At 42.0% G+C, this 18,214-nt stretch overlaps 1 protein-coding gene across 3 annotated transcripts in view; it reads left to right on the top strand.

The window, feature by feature from the left end:
* The first annotated feature begins 4,099 nt into the window (after window positions 1-4,099).
* Snap23 (synaptosome associated protein 23) overlaps window positions 4,100-18,214 on the top strand; it is a 39,861-nt gene continuing 25,746 nt past the window's right edge. For 2 of the 3 annotated variants that reach the window (XM_010624785.3, XM_010624783.3), the window contains exon 1: window positions 7,157-7,252. The gene's annotated coding sequence lies outside the window, so the exon portion shown is untranslated. Of the gene's footprint in view, window positions 4,168-6,607; window positions 6,737-7,156; window positions 7,253-18,214 lie in introns of those variants that run through there. The other variant, XM_010624784.3, reaches the window with a different exon arrangement.

Below are 18,214 nucleotides of genomic sequence, written 5' to 3'. Positions count from 1 at the left end.
GCCCAGAGGAGGAGCCAAAGGCAAGGCCTTGGGCAACTGTTTCAGCTAAATTACCAGATCTTCCCTTGAAATTTAGCAATCTTCAATGTAAGGCGCAGGAGCTTTAGGATAGACCCGAATTAAATCAGGGCATATAACCTGTTTTCTTGGAACCTCAGCTTTCTGAGTTAAAATTACTAGAGAAACGTCTCACAAGTTTTTTGCTAAGATTAAGTGAGACCCCCTTCCATCCAAGAGTCAGTGCTGAGGGGCTGTGTGCTCTGAGCGCCCAACATATATTTTTAGGAGCTTGCCGCGTGATCCAGGCAGACCTTAAACTTAGGATCCTCCTGCCCCAGCCTAAGGCAGGGATTACAAGTGTGCATCACCACACCAGCTTCTACTCTTGTTACATTTTTTAGATTTTTAAAAATATTTTTAAGACAGGCTTTTGCTATGTAGTTCATTCAGGCTGTCCTTGAACTTACTATGCAGCTAGCCCAGGCTGGCCTCAAACTCACAGCAATCTGTCTCAGTTACTTTCATCCCTGCTGAGACAAAATACCTGACACATAAAAGAGGAAAAGTTTACTTGGCTTGTAGTTTACAAAAGCTTCAGTCCATAATCATCTGGCTCCAAGGCAGGGTGGCTGGGCAGAGGAGAAGCAGTTTATGTTGGCCAGAAGGTAGCAAAGCAACAAGGGGACCTGGATGAGGATGGTGTCGAACCAATCAGTGTACTGGTTTAGTAATCCCATGCCTTAATCACAGCATCACACTCTCTAGATTTAGCCATCTCTGGAATATACCCACTTCATTCACATGAGGCTTTGGGAGAATTTGCAGACATAAACCATAACATTCTGGCCTGCCCCCCCCCAAAGACTAGTGTACATTCCTTTATGCAAAAGGCATTTAGTCTATCTCCAAGAATTGCCAAATCCTAACAGTTCCAGCATTGATGAAAGTCCCCTCTGAAATTTAAAGGCAAATTCTTAGCTCCCAGAACCTGCACAAATGAAAAGAAAGTCAAACACTTCTAACATTCAATGGCACAAGACAGACATTTCCATTCCAAAGGTTACAAACAGGTATAGCAAGAAATGGGAAAGCAGGACCGAAGCCCAGCAGGGCAAACATTAAATCCTACAGTTCCACTTCCAGCATCCCTGGCAATCTGTGGCAAGTTGTGAACTCCAAAGAGTTTGAGACATTTCTCATTCCCTATGACATTTCTGGTGGTATAGTCCTGTGGCTCTCTCTGCGGCCAGCTCTGTTCCCTCCTTGCAGTTTTCCTCAGAGGATCCACATTCGCAGCTTTTCTAAACCTCTGAGGTCGCCAGTGCACCTTTGGCTTCACTCTCACAGCTTCACACACAGTCCTCTCAGAGGCACACTGCCTGGCCTCCCAGGCTGCCTTCTGAAATCTTGATAGAAGTTTTCCTGACCCCTCAACTCTTGCATTCTGCACGCACCTAAAACCAGCACCACATGGATGACACCAGGGCCTGCTGCCAGCTGGAGCAGTAGCCAGGCTTTTTTCTCTTTGGGAGTAGGGGTCCAGTGCCTATGAACCAAATCCCCAGGAACAGGGCTAGGGATTTGGCTCAGTGGTTCCGGTGCCTGCCTCGCAAGCACAAGGACCCAAGTTCGATCCCCGGTACCAAAACAAACAAACAAACAAAAAACTCCCACAAAACCAAATCCCCAGGAACAACTTCCCTAGGCCTTCCACCATTCTGGAACATGGTGCTCTGGGGCTCTCCTCAAATCAAAATCCTTAGCTTTTGGAATTTTGAGGCTGCTAAGGGTGTAGTCCTACTGCTTCTTGTGATGCCCTCAGGCTATCTTTTCTATTCTCCTCTTCCTTCTCAGCAATCAAATTTCCACTGCTCTATCTTTGATGTACACAGCTTTACTGGAGCTTCCTTTCTGGCCAAATGCCAAACATTTTATATTATTCTGCTGGGTTCTTTGCTCTTGATTCTTAACATAAATCTGGCTAATAGCCCCCAGTAGTAACCATGCTACTGCCTCAACATTAGATTGCCTTAAAATTTCTTCTTCCAGATTAATTAGTCTGTCTCCCTTAATCTCAGCCTTAGGCAAAGTCTCTGGACTCAAGTAAAATGCAGACAAACTTTCTGTTTTGTTTTGTTTTGTTTTTTTTGAGACAGGGTCTCATTATGTAGTTGAGACTGACTTGGCACTCACTATATAGCCCAGGCTGGTCTTGAACTCACAGTGATCCTCCTGCCTCAGCCTCCCCAGTGCTGGGATTACAGGGGTGCACCACCACACTCGGTTTTTTTTGTTTTTGTTTTTTTGCAGACAAACTTTCTGACAAGGCATGCACATATCATTTGGAGTCCAACAAGCTATGCAGTCCTTCTTCCCAGCAGAAACCTCCTGAGCCTGGTCTTACCTGGCTTTCTGGTCTTCTGAGCTCTGACCAGAATCTCCAAATCTTTCTCAACTCTTTGCACAAGCCTATCCAAAAGGCTCATAAGCCACATGGTCAGGTACAGTCACAGCAACATCCTAACTTCTCTGGTTCCAAATTGTGTCTTAGTTACTTTTCTTGTTGCTGAGACAAAATACCCAACACCCAAAGTTAAAGGAGGAAAAGTTCATTTGGCTCACAGTTTGTAGAGGTTTCAGTCCATAATTGGCTGGCTCCAAGGCAGAGTGGCTTGGCAGAAAGAAAGTTTATGGTGGCCAGAAGGTAGCAAAGCAACAAAAGGACCTTAACAGCATCTTTCTACCCCTTTTATTTTATCCAGACTACTGTCATTAGGGCAGTGCCAAACCAATCAATGAATCACTGAAACACTCTAAATTCAGCCACCTATGACCACATGAGGTTTTAGGGGTGTAAGAGCCTGACTGAACCAGAGCGACTCCATGTTGACCAGCAAACGACCTAGAGACTGTCGCTCACCCCAATCCCTTATAGGATAACTAATGATTAATTGTGAATTGTTAGGTAACTGCTTTGAAGTAGCTGGGAAACTAAATGGAAACTGTAGTGAACACAGAGACCCAACATAAATCACGCCACTCCTTACTTGCCTGTAGTTGAATGTTCTGAACTTTATAATCTAAATTGTAAATGGAACAATGGATAATCAATCTGCTGATCATTAGTAAGTGACAGTCAAGTATATGCTTGATGACAACTAGCTCAGATCAACTGATTCTTTGCCTTTGTCCACTTCCTGTAAGTTTTAAGTGTAACCCCCCCACCTCAGCCCTATATAAAATGGCCTCTGTTTCTGAGCTAGCCGCCTCTCTGAGCTACTTGGCTTGGGGAGTGCCCTCTGGCCAGACTAATAAAGGTCTATTTGCCAATTTGCCTGGTGTGTTCCTTCCTGGGTGACTCTCGCTGTCCGACAAGCTCCTGGAGCCTCGCTGAGCTTCTGAGCCCAGCATCGTGGAAGCCTCTTGGCTGTTCACGCTCCAGGAGTAAAAGTGAGACTTAAGTCTTACAGGGGGACATCTAGACCCAAACCATAGCACAATTCTCCTGCCTCAGCCTCTCCAATGCTGGGAGTATAGGTGCATGCAACCGTTCCTGGTTTATATGTTTTAAATCTTCAATAACATTTTTTTTTGGTACCAGGGATCAAACTTGGGCCCTTGCACTTGCCTGGCAGGCACCAGAACAACCGAGCTAAATCCCCGGCCCTATATTTTTTAAATTAAAAAAAAAAAAAAAAAGGTTAAATAGGTTGGTATAGGTCAAATGCCTATTCATAAATGTTGACATTCCATCAATATCAATGGTTATATTCTAATCCATACCTAAAGTCAAACAGGCCATACACATTCCCTGGAGTCCTTATTTTAGTAACTAAGAGTAGTCAGATAAAATTAAAGGTTGATAATGTAAAGTGCCACTCTTTCCATATACATAATTTAAACTCCCTATAATGAGACCTTCAATGCCCCAAATCAAAATAAACTTTCAGCTATATGTAAATCCAGATTAGCTTTTAGAGGTTTAGGAAACTTCTAATTCTGTATTTGTGACATCATAATTATTTGAAACACTCAGGTTCTGTGCTATACTGCTCATTCTATTCTCCTTTAAAAACACGCATGAACTGGGTGTGGAGGCATATGTCCGTAATCCCAGCACTCAGTATGCAGGAGATAGGAGATTAGGGCGTGGCAAAAACTGGCTGGGTAAGTAGGTGTGACCTGTTAACTACAAGATTGCAGACGAAGGGGCAGAATATTTCTCAAAGCCTCAAAGCCCCACACACACACCAGGGATCAAACTCAGGACCTTGCACTTGCAAGGCAGGCACTGTGCCACTGAGCTAAATCCCTAGGCCTCCAGCTCATTTCCACCAATTTTAAGCAGAACTTCAACACTGTTTACCAGATCTACTATTCTCGTCAACTAGAGACAGGAGATCAAGGCCAGGCAAACTGCCTGAGCAAGTGGGGTAGGGCTTACCAATAAAGGAGATCCAGGAAGTGCACATAAAAAAACAGGTCCCAAAGTCCTGCACCTGGGGATCAATCAGAATGAATGCTAGCTTCAATTCTCCCTAGAATTTAAGCCAGTTCTTAATAGGACAAGACCTGACCTCACCCTGAGGAGTGGAAGATACCAAAGACTGTTGCTTTTGGCTCTTGACCATTGTGTTCTCTCTTTCATGACCGTCCTCTGTCATTCTCTAAAGTGTATTGTATTTCTTTTCCTCCTTTTAACTGGTCCGCATTCATTTTGCAAAGCAGGTTTCTTTTCCTACCTTTAATAAATACAAAACTTTGCTACCTTTTGTGCTTCTTTTGTCCAATTATCTCTGTTCAGAACAACAAGAATCCAGAAAAAAAAATCTCTAGGAGTTCCCAGACCCCCAGAACCTGTTAGCAAAGTCATTCTATAACTTTCCACAATACATTATTGAATTTGAAAATTTTTTTCTATTTTGGTACCAAGGATCAAACTTGGGTCCTTGGGGAACCACTGAGCTAAATCACCTGTCCTCCTTTTTTAAGTATTCTTTTTTTTTGGTACTGGTGATTGAACTCGGGTGTTTGTGCTTGCAAGGCAGGCGGCAGAACCACTGAGCTAAATCCCCGGCCCTAAAGATGAGTTTTGAGGAATTAAAAATACAAAAAACAAAAAAGTTTTTCCCTAAAATCCCAGTTTTAAACCCTAATGCTGAGAAACTGGGTTAGAAGCCTGGGTTCCAAGTGGTCATTTTAAATCCAAAGAGCTACCTGTGATACGCAGCCACTGAACAAATGAGCAACTCTTGTGTTCTGCTTACCTGTAATTAGCTCTGGATTGAGGGCCTGTGCAGCCACCCACTTGGGACATCTTTTGGAGACCCAGAGCTACTCTTCTTTTCTTCAATAAAATGCTCCTAACCTCCTCCTTTGGTTTGCAACTCCATTCCTCCATGTTGTGAGACCGTGAGCTCTGCACATCTGACATCTGACAGGTTGGAAGTTATTTTTTGCCATTACATTATTATAATTGAAGTAGTTCCTTTCTCTCCTTCCCTCTCTCCCTCTCTCTGTGTCTCTCTCTCTGTCTCTCTCTCTCTCATACATCTTCCAAGACCATTCCTCCCACTAGTGCTCTAGTGCTCTGAATTGTCTTTACTCCTACCCTTTTGATACCTTTATCTATTGAGTACTCTTTTTTTCTTTTTTGAGGTACTGGGGACTGAACTCTTGCAAGGAGCACTCTACCACTGAACTGTATCCCAAGCCCTGTACTACTTTAATTTAACAGTTTTTTTTCTCAGTTGGATCGTCTCCTTCATATTTTCCATCTTAAGTCTAACAAAAAATATAGAAAGCAAAAACAAAAAAACATTGACCCCAATCATTCTCTCCCTCTTCCTTGTGAAGGCCAAAGTTTCCAGAAACATTTTATAACCTGTCCCCATTTCCACATCTAAACTAGTGCACCCTAGTTTGCAAGCCCATCATTTTCCACAACAGCTGTCAGTAGGATCACTGATGACTTCTGTGTTACTAAATTCAAAAACACATTGTTCAGGTTTCATCTTCTTTGATCCCTTAGGAGTAGACCCCCCCACCCCCATTTCCAGGTTTTAAAATTCTTAGATGTGTGTGGAAGTTAAAATATTTACCTGCTGGGCCGGGGATTTAGCTCAGTGGATCTGCTGCCGGCCTTGCAAGCGCAAGGTCCTAAATTCGGTCCCCTGTATCAAAAATAAATAGCCGGGCGTGGTGGCGCAAGCCTGTAATTCCAGCACTTAGGAGGCTGCAGTAGGATGAGTTCAAGACCAGCCTGAGCTACATAGTGAGTTTCAGGTAAGTCTCAACTACATAGTGAGGGCGTGTCTCAAGAAAATCTTACATAAATAAGTAAACAAACAAAAAATATTTACCTGCTTAAAACCTACCCTTTTCCACCCCTCGGTGCTGGGGATTGAACTCAGTATGACCTACTATTGAGTCACAACCCCAGCCCTCTTGTAATTTTACTTTGACACAAGGTCTCACTATGTTACCCAGGGTGGTCTCCAACTTGCTATTTTCCTGCCTAAGCCTCCCAAGTAGTTAGGAATATAGGCTCGAGCCACCAAGCCAGACTCGCCACCAGCATTCAAAAACTCTTGTCTCCTATATTTAGGGACCTACAAGGAGCAGCTCTACGCCTCTAACAAGGACTCATTATGAGAAAGTTCCGGAAAGTACCATGCTGTTCTTGCATAATACACAACCCGGAAAACTATCTTCCCTCTCTCCTGGACTTCCGCGGGTAACTGCTTATCTTTCATTTCTAGAAAATCACTTCCTCCCGTAAGCCTTTCAGACACCCCTAAGAAAACAATCTTGTTTCTTGGAAGTCGAAGTCTCTCTGGGTTTTCTATGTGCCAGACACTGTATTTGCCCACTAGACTTCACGTATCTATCTCCCAGTCTAGACAGATCGAAGACCCTGTAGGTCAGGAAAAGCATTTTAGTCGCTTTCTTTCCCTCAGCAGTGTCTGGCACACGGTTTCCTTCTGTAAATGTTTACTGGAGGTTCACCTAGAGGCTAAAGAAATCTACCGCCTTAACCATCGAGTACCCAGGCTCTCCGCCTGCGTGGCAGGGCGATTTAAACCACTAGCGCGGTGATTGGCTCCAGCTGCAGAGGTGTGTCCGCGGCAGCTGCGCAGAAGTGCGCAGGCGCGCGGAGCTAGGGTGCGCAGGCGCGGTAAAGGCGCGGCGTCTGGACTGGTCTCCAGTGTCAGAGCGGCTGAGGCCGGAGAGGAGTGGCCGGAACCTTTAGGTGAGCCGCCTGGACCGGGCTAAGGGAGCTGGTCTGGGGGAAGTGTGGGATATCATGAAGCAAGAGGATATCGAAGAGTCGGGAGTCTTGGGCTTCAGGGGAGTTGAGGGTTGTCCGGCCCAGACCCGGCAGCTTGGGCCCTCGCAGGGACGCCCCGAGAGGCTGGAGGGGCCGGTGGAGGAAGTGTGGCTGGCGCTGTTTGCCGGACTCTTCCTGGAAGCCGGAGGTCAGCTCCCAGCCCCTCGTTCCCCGCCTCGCTGTCTGGTGTCGGTGCAATCAGTAGACTGCATGGTGACCACCGTGATGAAATAGCTGAGAACCGTGGGAAAAGAACAGTAAAGATTCATGGCATCGGACAGTTCTTGCTCTTAGAAAGGTCTGTCCTTACCTTCCTGCTTCTCCGCAGACGCGCACAAAGGATCAGGAAAAGAAGGAAATTCTACAGTTACAGGGTTGACGTAGTGGGAAAGAAAAGTACTTTGAAGTTCTGTTTTTTTTCTTCTTTTTTGGTCCATAATTATTAGTCACTACGATATTAGAAAAGCAGGTAATGGTAAAAGAAATTTTAAAAAATTAAAATTGGGAAGAGGAGAAGAGGAGAAGAGTTACCATTTCACTTGTTATCAGTCATCTTCTAGGTTGGGAGTGGACTTGTGAAGAATACTGTAGTGAGCCGGGGATTTAGCTCAGTGGTTCCTCCGCCTGCGTTGCAAGTGCAAGGGCGGGCCGAAAGTTCGATCCCCGGTACCAAAAAGAAAAAGAAAAATACTGGGTTCTTGTTGCTTTTTTTTTTTTTTCCTGAGACAAGGTCTTGCTATTCAGTCAAGGCTGGCCTCGAACTCACAGTGATCCTCTTGCCTCAGCCTCTTGAATGCTGGGATTACAGCCATGCACCACCACACTCCAGTTCTGTTTTTGTTTTGGTTTTTTTTTTCCTGCCTTTGCCTTCCAGTGCTGGGGTTACAGGATTGCACCATTACGCCTGGTGGCTCTGTTGCTGCTTCTTTTTTTTGGTACCCGGCATCGAACTCAGGACCTTGCTCTTGCTTGCAAGGCAGCCGGCAGCACCACTGAGCTATATATCCCCGGCCCCCTCTGTTGCTTCTTAATGGAAGGTATTTTAAGAATTGAGAGGAACCTACTTCATCTACCCTACTGCCTTTAAAACTGGTTTTCAGGCTGGGCATAGTGGCCCACATATGTAACAACATATGGGAGGATGAGGCAGAAAGATTGAAAGTTTGAGCCCTGCCATTGTGACTTAGTATATGTGCTGCCGAAGCGAGCACCCAGCCAGTGTGACTTAGAAATCTTTCCTCAAAATAAAAAAATTTTTAAATGGGCAAGGGGGGCTGGGGCTCAGTGGTTCTGCTGCCTGCCTTGCAAGTGCAAGCACCTGAGTTCAATCCCCATTACAAAAGGCGGCGAGGCTGGGAATATAGCTCAGTATAGCTAGGTTCAATCCCCAGGAACATAACATTGATTTTATACAAGCCTGGTTTTCAGTGGGCACACACCTCTGCAATCCCAGCATTCGGGAAGCTCACACAGGAGGACTGAGGTGAGTTTGAGGCCAGCCGAGGCTACATAATTCAAGGCCAGACTAAACAACAGAGTGAGACCCTGTCTCAAAAAACACCCAGAAGAGCCCCCCCAAAGACCCAGTTCTCAGATGTGCCAGTAAAATACTAGTAGTGTAGACATGGCTTGATAGGAATGGTTCTTCTTACTTTTTTTTTGGAGGTCATCTGGGGGATTGAACCTGGCCTTCAACTGAGCTACATCTCCTGCTCTTTTTCATTTTTTTGTTTTGAGACAGAGTCTTGCTAAATTGCTAAGTTCCCCAAGTTGTGCTCAAACTTTCCATCCTTCTGCTTCAGCCATCACGACTGCCTCCACAGGTGTATGCCTGTAAGGGAATACCAATAGCAAAATGAGAAAAACATATTTCTGCCACTGGCAAATTTGGTGCCTAAGGTTTCCAGTGATCACTTCTCATTCATTCTCTTGACAAATAATGAGAAGTGGGGTATGGTGGTGCATACCCATAATCCCAGCACGTGAGAGGCTGAGGCAGGAATACAAGTTTAAGGCTGGTCTGAACTACGGAGACCCTTTCTCAAAATGAAAACAAAAACAAAAAAAGAAGTAATGAGAACACATTTGTATAACTAGTAGCAAATAAGAGAAACACCTTTGTTGTACATTACTGTACTGTGCTGCTGTGGCAGGTCATGTGGAAGGAAATTGAATGATCATATACCTTAGCCTGCTGTTTAAGTATGTCTTGCTAGTTAGTTTTTGTTTTTTGAGTGCTTTGGGTATATGGATATGCACTATTGCTGCTATCTTGTTTTATTTTGTTTTGTTTTGTTTTTAGTACCGGGGATCAAACTCAGGTCCTTGCACTTGCAAGGCATGCGGCAGAACCGCTGAGCTAAATCCCCAGCCCTATTGCTGTTATCTTGGTTCTAGAAACCAAATGACTTTTTGTGCTGTTATTTTCCTAACAGTATTATTCTCATTTCCATAAACAGAATTTCTGTCTGCATCTTGGTGTTTGTTTTTTCAACTCTGAATATAAGTACGTATATAAGTTTAACAGAAGGTCCCGTCTTTTCTAGTCGTTCAAGATGACCTAGAACTGGCTGGGCATGCTGGTGCATGCACTTGGGAGGCTGAGGCAGGAGGATCCCCGAGTTCGAGACCAGCCTGGGCTACATAGTGAGTTCCAGGTCAGTCTCAACTACATAGTGAGACCCTGTCTCAACAACAACAACAACAAAAAGATGACCTAGTACTAGGAAGAAAGCATGCAACCAAAAACAGGTCCTAGGCTCATGATGTAACTGTTCTTCACTTGTGAGTCATACTACCACATAATTTAGAGTTCTGTCTGTTACTACTTTTGGTTGTTGTTTAGTGTGCTGGGAATTGAACCCAGGCCTTAAGCATGAGAAGCACTCATCCTACCACTAAACTACACCTTCAGCCCCTTCGTACTTTAAATGTGCTTTTCAGAAAGCATCACCTTCTACAGTGAGACTTTATTGAAATCATGATTCTAATGCATTTTATAACTTTTTCTAGGACACATTATAATAAAATGTATAATTGATAAGTGCATAACTTTCTCATGTATCAGCTAAAAGTCATCTCATATTTTTGATCTGCACTTTGCAAAATACTGTTTTGGGCTTAATCTATGTATATAAAAATAAAATAGATATTAGACTAAAGGAAATAGGATTAAATTCTGTAAGCCCCAAGATACTATTCATTATTGTGATCCAGTTCTAGTAAGTTTATTTGGTTTCACCAGATAAATGAAAATTAGGAAGCAAAAGAGAAAAAGAGGATGTTTGCTCTTTGATATGTTTATGAAATCAGCTGCCTTTCTCCCTCTCCCTCCAATATGTTTTTTTTTCCTCTTTGACTCCTATATCACACACTCTAGAAATTTGTTTTTTGGCTATGTCTGCATTAGGTATGAGGTATAACTGAAATATATGGCAAATGTTTTAAAAAAATGTTATTACAATAAAAGACACAGCTATTAACCCCCCCTCAAAGTACTCTCTCTCATTTAGAAAACACTTATTCATTTTCCTTTAAGGGACCAGGGATGTAGCTCAGCAGTGCCATACCTTCCTGGCAAGCGCAAGGTCCTGAGTTTGGTTCCCTGTACAGTTACATGGTCCCCCATCTGGTGAAATAGGTGGAGAAGGACACCATAATGCTCTTAAGAGGAGCCTGCCTTTCCATTGGATGGCACTTGGCAGCAGCATTCATCATATTTTTGGTTACGTCTCTTAAAGATGCTGTGAACGAGATTCCAGAAGTACTTCATAAAGTGGTAAGAATGATGGGAAAAATGTTTTCAAAGCAAGAGGAAGTATTTTGAGGGGGATTAATGGCAATGTGTCTTTTAATACTTTTTTGTTGTTGTTGTTTTTTTTTTGAGGCAGGGTCTCATTATGTAGTTAAGACTGCCCTGGAACTTACTATGTAGCCCAGGCTGGTCTTGAACTCATAGCGATCCTCCTGCCTCAGCCTCCCAAGTGCTGGGATTATAGGCGTGCGCCACCATGCCCGGCAATACATTTTTAAATGTAAGCATTCCCTGTATTTTTCAGTCACACTGTGGATATGCTGACTTTTTTGTTTGTTTGAAATTTTTTGTAGTACTGGATATTGAAATCAGGGCCTTTGCACTGAGTTACATCTCCAGCCTCCCCTAAACTCCTCCCCGCTTTTTCTTGTTCTGTTTTGTTTTGTTTTGTTTTTTGAGACAAGGCCTCACTAAGATAGATGATAGGAACTGGTCTTTTGTTAATGTGGCAGTGGGTAGATGCATGAAACAAATGGGTACAGTAGCTTCAACAATTGGAGGAAATAGGATTATGGAGCCAGGAAACAGCCTCCTTTTTTTTTGGAGAGAGTTCATGTTAGGGATCAAACCTAGGGCCTTGTACATGTGGGAGCTGTATTCCCAACCCTGTGCCTTTTTAAATATTGTGGACAGGGGCTCCATTTGCACTATTTAAAACTCACTGATGTTTTGGTTTCACTTTAGGTTGTATTGCTTTGTTTTGTTTTTTGTTTTGTTTTGTTTTTGGTACTGGGAATTGAACTTGGGACCTTGAGCTTTCAAGGGAGTTGGCAGAACCAACTGAGCTCAATCCTTGGTCTTGCTACTAAAGTATTTAAACCTCTGATCACTGAATTTTTCTGGAATTCTCTCATCTTGATTTTTGCGAGCTCTGAAACATATTGAAAGTTGTTTTAAATTTATTTTGACAGTTATGACATTGAAATTACTTCAGATGGTCTCCTAATGCCTATGAGATAAAGTCCAAACTTTTGGGTATAATATACAAAGTTTCTCAGTCTGCCTTCTGTCTGCCTTTTTAAGCCATTCTGGCTTCTACACACATATTCCTGCCAGACCCCAGGGACCGTGGCACTGTGGCATTTCTTTGAAAGTCCAAAATCATAAAATTTTTTAGAGTTGATTATAGTTGAATTTTGCCTTATACAGATCAAAATTAAGGGTATTTTGATTTTTTTTTTTTGTGGTGGATTACAGCTAAGCATAAGCTCTACCAGGAGCCCCAGGATGTTTAATAATTAGTATGAAAATTATAATAACTGCGGCTACTCACTAAGCTAAAGTGGGCCAATTGCAAGTTCCAGGCCGGCTAGGACAATCATAGCAACAGCTCATCCCAGGAAAAAAAAAATTATAATGGCATTATTGAACACTATGTACTGGTTTGTGTGTGTGTGTGTGTGTGTGTGTGTGTGTGTGTGTGTGTGTGTGTGTGTTGGGGATTGAATCCAGGGCTTCCTGCATGCTAAGAACATGCTCTATCACTGAGCTATACCTTCACTGCTAAGCATTTTTCTAAATGCTTTGCACTAATTAACTCAATCCAAAGCATTATTTGATGAGGAAACTGACCCACAGAGAAGTTAAATAATCAGGGGTCAGTATTTAAAACCATTTTGTTTCCTTAACCATTATATTGCCTTTTGTATGAATAGGAATGCTATTCTCTTACTGTTCTGTGGGGGAATACTCTTTTCCAGAGACCTGAGCGCTTATGTTCTGTGTATGTGCTTTCAAACTCTCGGTGTTGTGCCGGAAATTTAGCTCAGTGGCACCGTGCATACCTCGCAAGTGCAAGGACCCGAGTTTGATCCCCAGTATAAAGAAAAAAAGAACTGCAAACTCCTGGTGTCAGAACAATTGAGAAGCTAACCGGAAAGCATCTAAGTAAACTAGGAGTGACAGCCAAGATACTAGACTGGTTGGGAACAGTGTTTCATGGGGCTGAAGCCTTGGCATTCATCCTAGGCCTTTACTTGGCATCTCCCAGGCACATAATTATACTTAAATCTGCCACATGGTTTGTATGTCTTCCCCAGGTAGATTACCAACTTCTGCTCTTGGGCTTCTTATCTTCTGTATATATGGGGTTGATATAATTGATTGCAATCGCAGCTACCTTTGGATCCCCAGGATTACTCTTGGTTCTTTACTTTAGAGTGGTGAGGTGGTTTTTTTGTTTGTTTTCTGTTTTGGTACCGGGTATTGAACTCAGGTCCTTGCACTTGTGAGGCGGGCCACAGCACCACTGGGCTAAATCCTCAGCCCTAGAATTGTTAGACTTTAAGGTTGACAAGGACTTGACTAGGCGTTGGACGTCAAGCAGTTAAATTACAGTAGATACTTCTGTAAACCAAAGTGTAATTTTGGTCCATTTTGGTTTTGGTTCCTGCTTTTTGTGGGTCTTTCTCACTCCATATGATTTCTGTCTTGAATCATGTGCTTCTTTGTACTTTGAAACCAAGGTGTTTGTAAGAAAGGTTAAAGTTGTTCACACAGAAGAAGGTAGAAAGGCAGTTTAAGAGAGGAAGTGAAAGGAGGAACCTGCCCTTAACATAAATGAGACTCATCTAAATGTTTTCAGGAAGAGTTAAAACTTCCTAATTAGGGGTCGGGTATTTAGCTCAGTGGTTCGGTGGCCTACCTTGCAAGTGCAAGGACCGGAGTTCAATCCCCGGTACCAAAAAACAAAACAAAACTTCCTTATTAGGGCATAGTCTGCTTTTATTGGCCTAAGCTGAGAGTAGGCTATTTTGGAATACTCAGAAGCCCATAGTTTGCATGTGCCCATAGTAGTTGAGTGAGTATGTGAATATTTTTAACATATTATAAATGGAATCTAGGAGCAAAAAAAATTCCTGCTGAGCACAGTGACACATACCTGTAATCCCACCTATGCAGGAGGCTGAGGCAGGAGAATCACAGTTCAAGGCCAACATGGACAACTTAGTGAGAACATGTCTTAAGAAGAAAAATAAAAAAGGCAAAATTGAACTATTTTATCTCTGATTCTAAGTTCATCTAGAGGCTTCTGATTAGGTTCTCACTCTGATAACAGGAGTCAGTAGCATATATGAAGAACATGGTGGATACCTTGAGTATAAATGCTCAGTTCATTTCATCAATCTTTGCTCTCTGCCAGGCTCTGTGCTAAGTACTTTATGTACATTAACTAATTTTATTTCTGCAACAACTCTAGTAAGTAAAACTTCTGTCTCAATGAATTAGGAATTTGACATAAATAGGTTAAATTGCCTGTGTGGGTGCCACAATTTGGATGTGGTTTGTACCCCAGAAGTTTCATGTTCTAGAAGTGTGGTCTCAAGTCTGGCAGTGTTGAGGTCCTAGTACCTTCTTGGTTCTGTTTTGTTTGAATTGGTGTCTCATCATGTTGCCCAGGCACATCTTCTGACCTAGGTTTATGTGATCCTTCTACCTTAATCTCCCAAGGACTGCAGGTATACACCATTGTGCCTGACTTAAGAAGATGGGGACTAGGGTAAAATAATTAGGTCATTGAGAGCCCTGTCAGTCTCATGGAGTGAGTTCTCTGAAGATTGGATTGGACCCAGACATTTGGGTCCTTCTGGATACAGCTGGTTTCCTTTCCATTTTTTTGCCGTATTATGATCCTGCCAAGTCAGTCTCACTAGAGGCCAAGCAGGTAGGGGCTGCCAATCTTGGACTTTAGCTTCCAAAACCGTGAGCTGAATAAACCCAGCCGCAGACATGTTGTCTTATCAATAGAAAATGGACTATGACGCATTTATTTAGGATGAACTCCGTGCTAGATAAACTATGGGACTTCAGAGTCTGCTACTAACCAATGCATCATTCTCATTTATTATGACACCACAATGTAATAAATGATCTCAGCTTAGCTAGACAAGCTAAGTAACAAGAAATTTATGTATGTATGTATGTAGTGATATTGGGGATTGAACCCAGAGCCTTCACACTGAGCTACATCCTCAGCCCATTTATTTATTCATTCAGTCATTCATTTAGAGATTAGGTTGCCCAGAGTGAATGTGAATTTATAGTCCTCCTGCCCCAGCCTCCCAAGTGCTCAGATTACGGGATGCACTACTATGCCTGGCCTAAAATAAAGTGTTTTATAAAATAATACTTGGTGTAACTTTTGTGGAAATGATGGTGATTTAAAGTGGGTTTTTTTTTTCCTATTAATTTCTGAGTAGGTGTCCAGTTTTATGAACAGAATCATATTGGATCTTCCAAGGACTTTTTTCTGTGTGTTACTTTTCAGTGTCCTTATTTCCATTTCTAAAATAATACATTTATTTTTATGTTTTTTTGTGGAGGGGTGGGATAGAACCCAGGTCCTCCAGCATGGTGGTCAAGCACACTGGCACTGAGCTCAGCCCTAACCCATGTTTTCAGAGTTTAAAATACTAGATAGCAGTTGAAAATGATGATTATTCTGGGCTTTCTGTTTATTTCTTCCTTTAACTTACTGCACTTGAGTTAGGAAAAGGGAAGATCTGTGGTCTTTTAGAAGGCATCTGAAATTTGGAAATACGCTATCAAGGGTTGGTTAGGGTTATTTTATAAAATCAAAGGTTATTGCTGAGAGTTGCTTAGCTTCTTTTCCAGTGTCCATTGGCTCTCCTATAGTCTGATAGTTGTTAAGGAAGTTAGTCAACAGTAAACCTATTTACCAGATCATGATCTAACCCTGGTTTCAGAGTAAATACAGACTGGAATAATAAATCTCCTTACTGACTCAGTCACCCTGAGCAAATTAATTACTTAAACTGAACCTTAGTTTCCCCATTCATGAAAGGGTATATGGAGACAATGATGTATATAATTAATAACTACAGACATACAGTAGATTCAGTAGGAACTTTTTTCCTTCCACCCAGGTGTAAAGTAGAAAAGAAGCAATGGGCACATGCCTGTAGGGAGGCTAAAACAGAAGGATTGCTCATTGGAGTTCTACCTGGGCATCTTAGCAAGACACAGCCTCAAAAATATGTTTTTTTAAAATTAATTAATTTATTTATTTATTGGTACTGGGGATTGAACTCAGGTTGTTGTGCTTGTGAGGCAGGCAGCGGAACCACTGATCTAAATCCCCAGCCCCAAAAATATGTTTTTAAAAAGGGATGGGGAAGTAGCTTTGTGGTAGATCGTCCTGCGTTCCTTCCCTAGTACGGCAAAAATAAGTATTAATTAATTGATTAAATGAAGTTAAATTAGGAGTCTTTGGAGTAAGCCCTAGTGAGCCATAGTAAGAAAACAGGATACAAAAAAAGCACTGAGAAATATCTTCCATTTTCCTTTCAAAGGCGTACAACATAGTACATTACATTCCCAGGACTGGTGAAAAAATAATACAAATATTTAACCTGTTAGATTAAATTTGAGAAAAATAAATTCAGTGGGATCTTTGTGTTAGGTTGTATTTTGGTTTTCAGCTGTTCTCCACCAATTATTTTTCCCAACATTCTGGGTAGCATTGTCCTGATTCCATAAGAAAACCTGGTGATAACAGTAAATATAATAAAGCTGAATAACTAATTGTAGGTGATACCTGACACCTGTGAACAGCTTTGCAAAGTCCTGTATGAGTTTGAGTATTGATTCTTGTCTTCATCCTTTCCTTACAATTCGACTTTTTTTATTTTTTTTTTTTTTTACTTTCCACATTCCATGATCATCATGTGCTTAATACCTCAGAAGGAATCTAAAAGTGGAGAATTCTTCAGCATCTGTGTTCTGGTGTCTGCATACCATATGTGTGAGAACTTCACACATTTCCAGACTTTGTTTTGTGTGTCATCTGCTTAAGGCATTAAAAAAAGAAGCCGATCTCTGAGTTGATTGAAAGTTCTGTTCTTCAGAATGACCTCACTGCCATGACAAGAGTGATTCTTGAATATCCTTCACAACACTTGGGAGGGCTGGATTGGTGTTCATGAATTTCTTTAGGTGTTCTTTGTCATGGAAGTATCTTATTTCTCTGTCAGTTTTGAGAGAGAGTTTTGTGGGAACATCAATCTGGGAGGATCTTGTTTCCTTTAAGGGCTTGATCCAAGTTGTCCTTGACTTGAGGGTTTGTGTTGAGAAGTCTGCTTTGATTCTGATGGGTTTTTCTTTTCTTTTTTTTTTTTTTTTTTTTTTTTTTTTTTTTTTTTTTTTGTTTTTTGATTTTGTTTTTGGTTTTTGGTACCAGGGATCAAACTCGGGTCCTTGCGCTTGCAAGGCAGGTTGCAGAACCACTGAGCTAAGTCCCCAGCTTTTCTTTATAGCTGATTTGAGACAGGGTCTCACTATGTAGTTGAGACTGACCTGGATCTCACTATGTAGCCCAGGTTGGTCTCAAACTCGCAGTAGTCCTCCTGCCTCAGCCTCCTGAGTCCTGGGATTACAGGTGTGCACCACCATGCCTGGCTTGGGGGTTTGCATCTTGTTTAAGTGTTTTCTCATTTATTATTATTATTATTGTTATTATAGTTTAATTCCAGTGTTGATATTTGTAAATTACACATGGTGAATAGTTTTATTGCCAGTATTCAAAACCCTTGGGAAATGACTACTTCTGAGAGGTGTCTTCCTGGTATAGCTGGCTTTTGGGTTTTGAGTTTGTTGGAATATATCCTACCTTTTCAGTTTATTGGGGATGAGAAGTCGCTACCTACTTGGCCCAGCCCAGGTTCTTTGGCACTGCCTATAGTATTTTAGTATTTCTTTTTTTTTTTTTTTTTTTTTTTTTTTTTTTTTTTTTTTGTTACCGGGGATTGAACTCGGGCCCTTGCACTTGCAAGGCAGGTGGCGAAACCACTGAGTTAAATCCCTGGGCCTGCCTATAGTATTTCTTAAGACCCTTAGGCAGTCTTGCTATACCAGGAAGAACAACTGATTAGCACAGTTGTGCCACCTTGGCTGAAGTAGCACAGTCAGCAATAACAGTAGTATCAGACACAGCTTATAAAATGACAAACTGTAGGGCTGGGGATTTAGCTCAGTGGTTCCACCACCTTTCTTTCAAGGACCTGAGTTCAATCCCTGGTACAAAAAAAAAAAAAAAAAAAAAAAAAAAAAAA

This window comes from Fukomys damarensis, unplaced genomic scaffold (genome assembly GCF_012274545.1).
Source record: "Fukomys damarensis isolate Sample0158 unplaced genomic scaffold, DMR_v1.0_HiC HiC_scaffold_17, whole genome shotgun sequence".
NCBI classification, from domain to species: domain Eukaryota; kingdom Metazoa; phylum Chordata; class Mammalia; order Rodentia; family Bathyergidae; genus Fukomys; species Fukomys damarensis.
The sequence above is the reverse complement of the archived record's forward strand: the minus strand, read 5'-3'. Positions and strand labels throughout refer to the sequence as shown.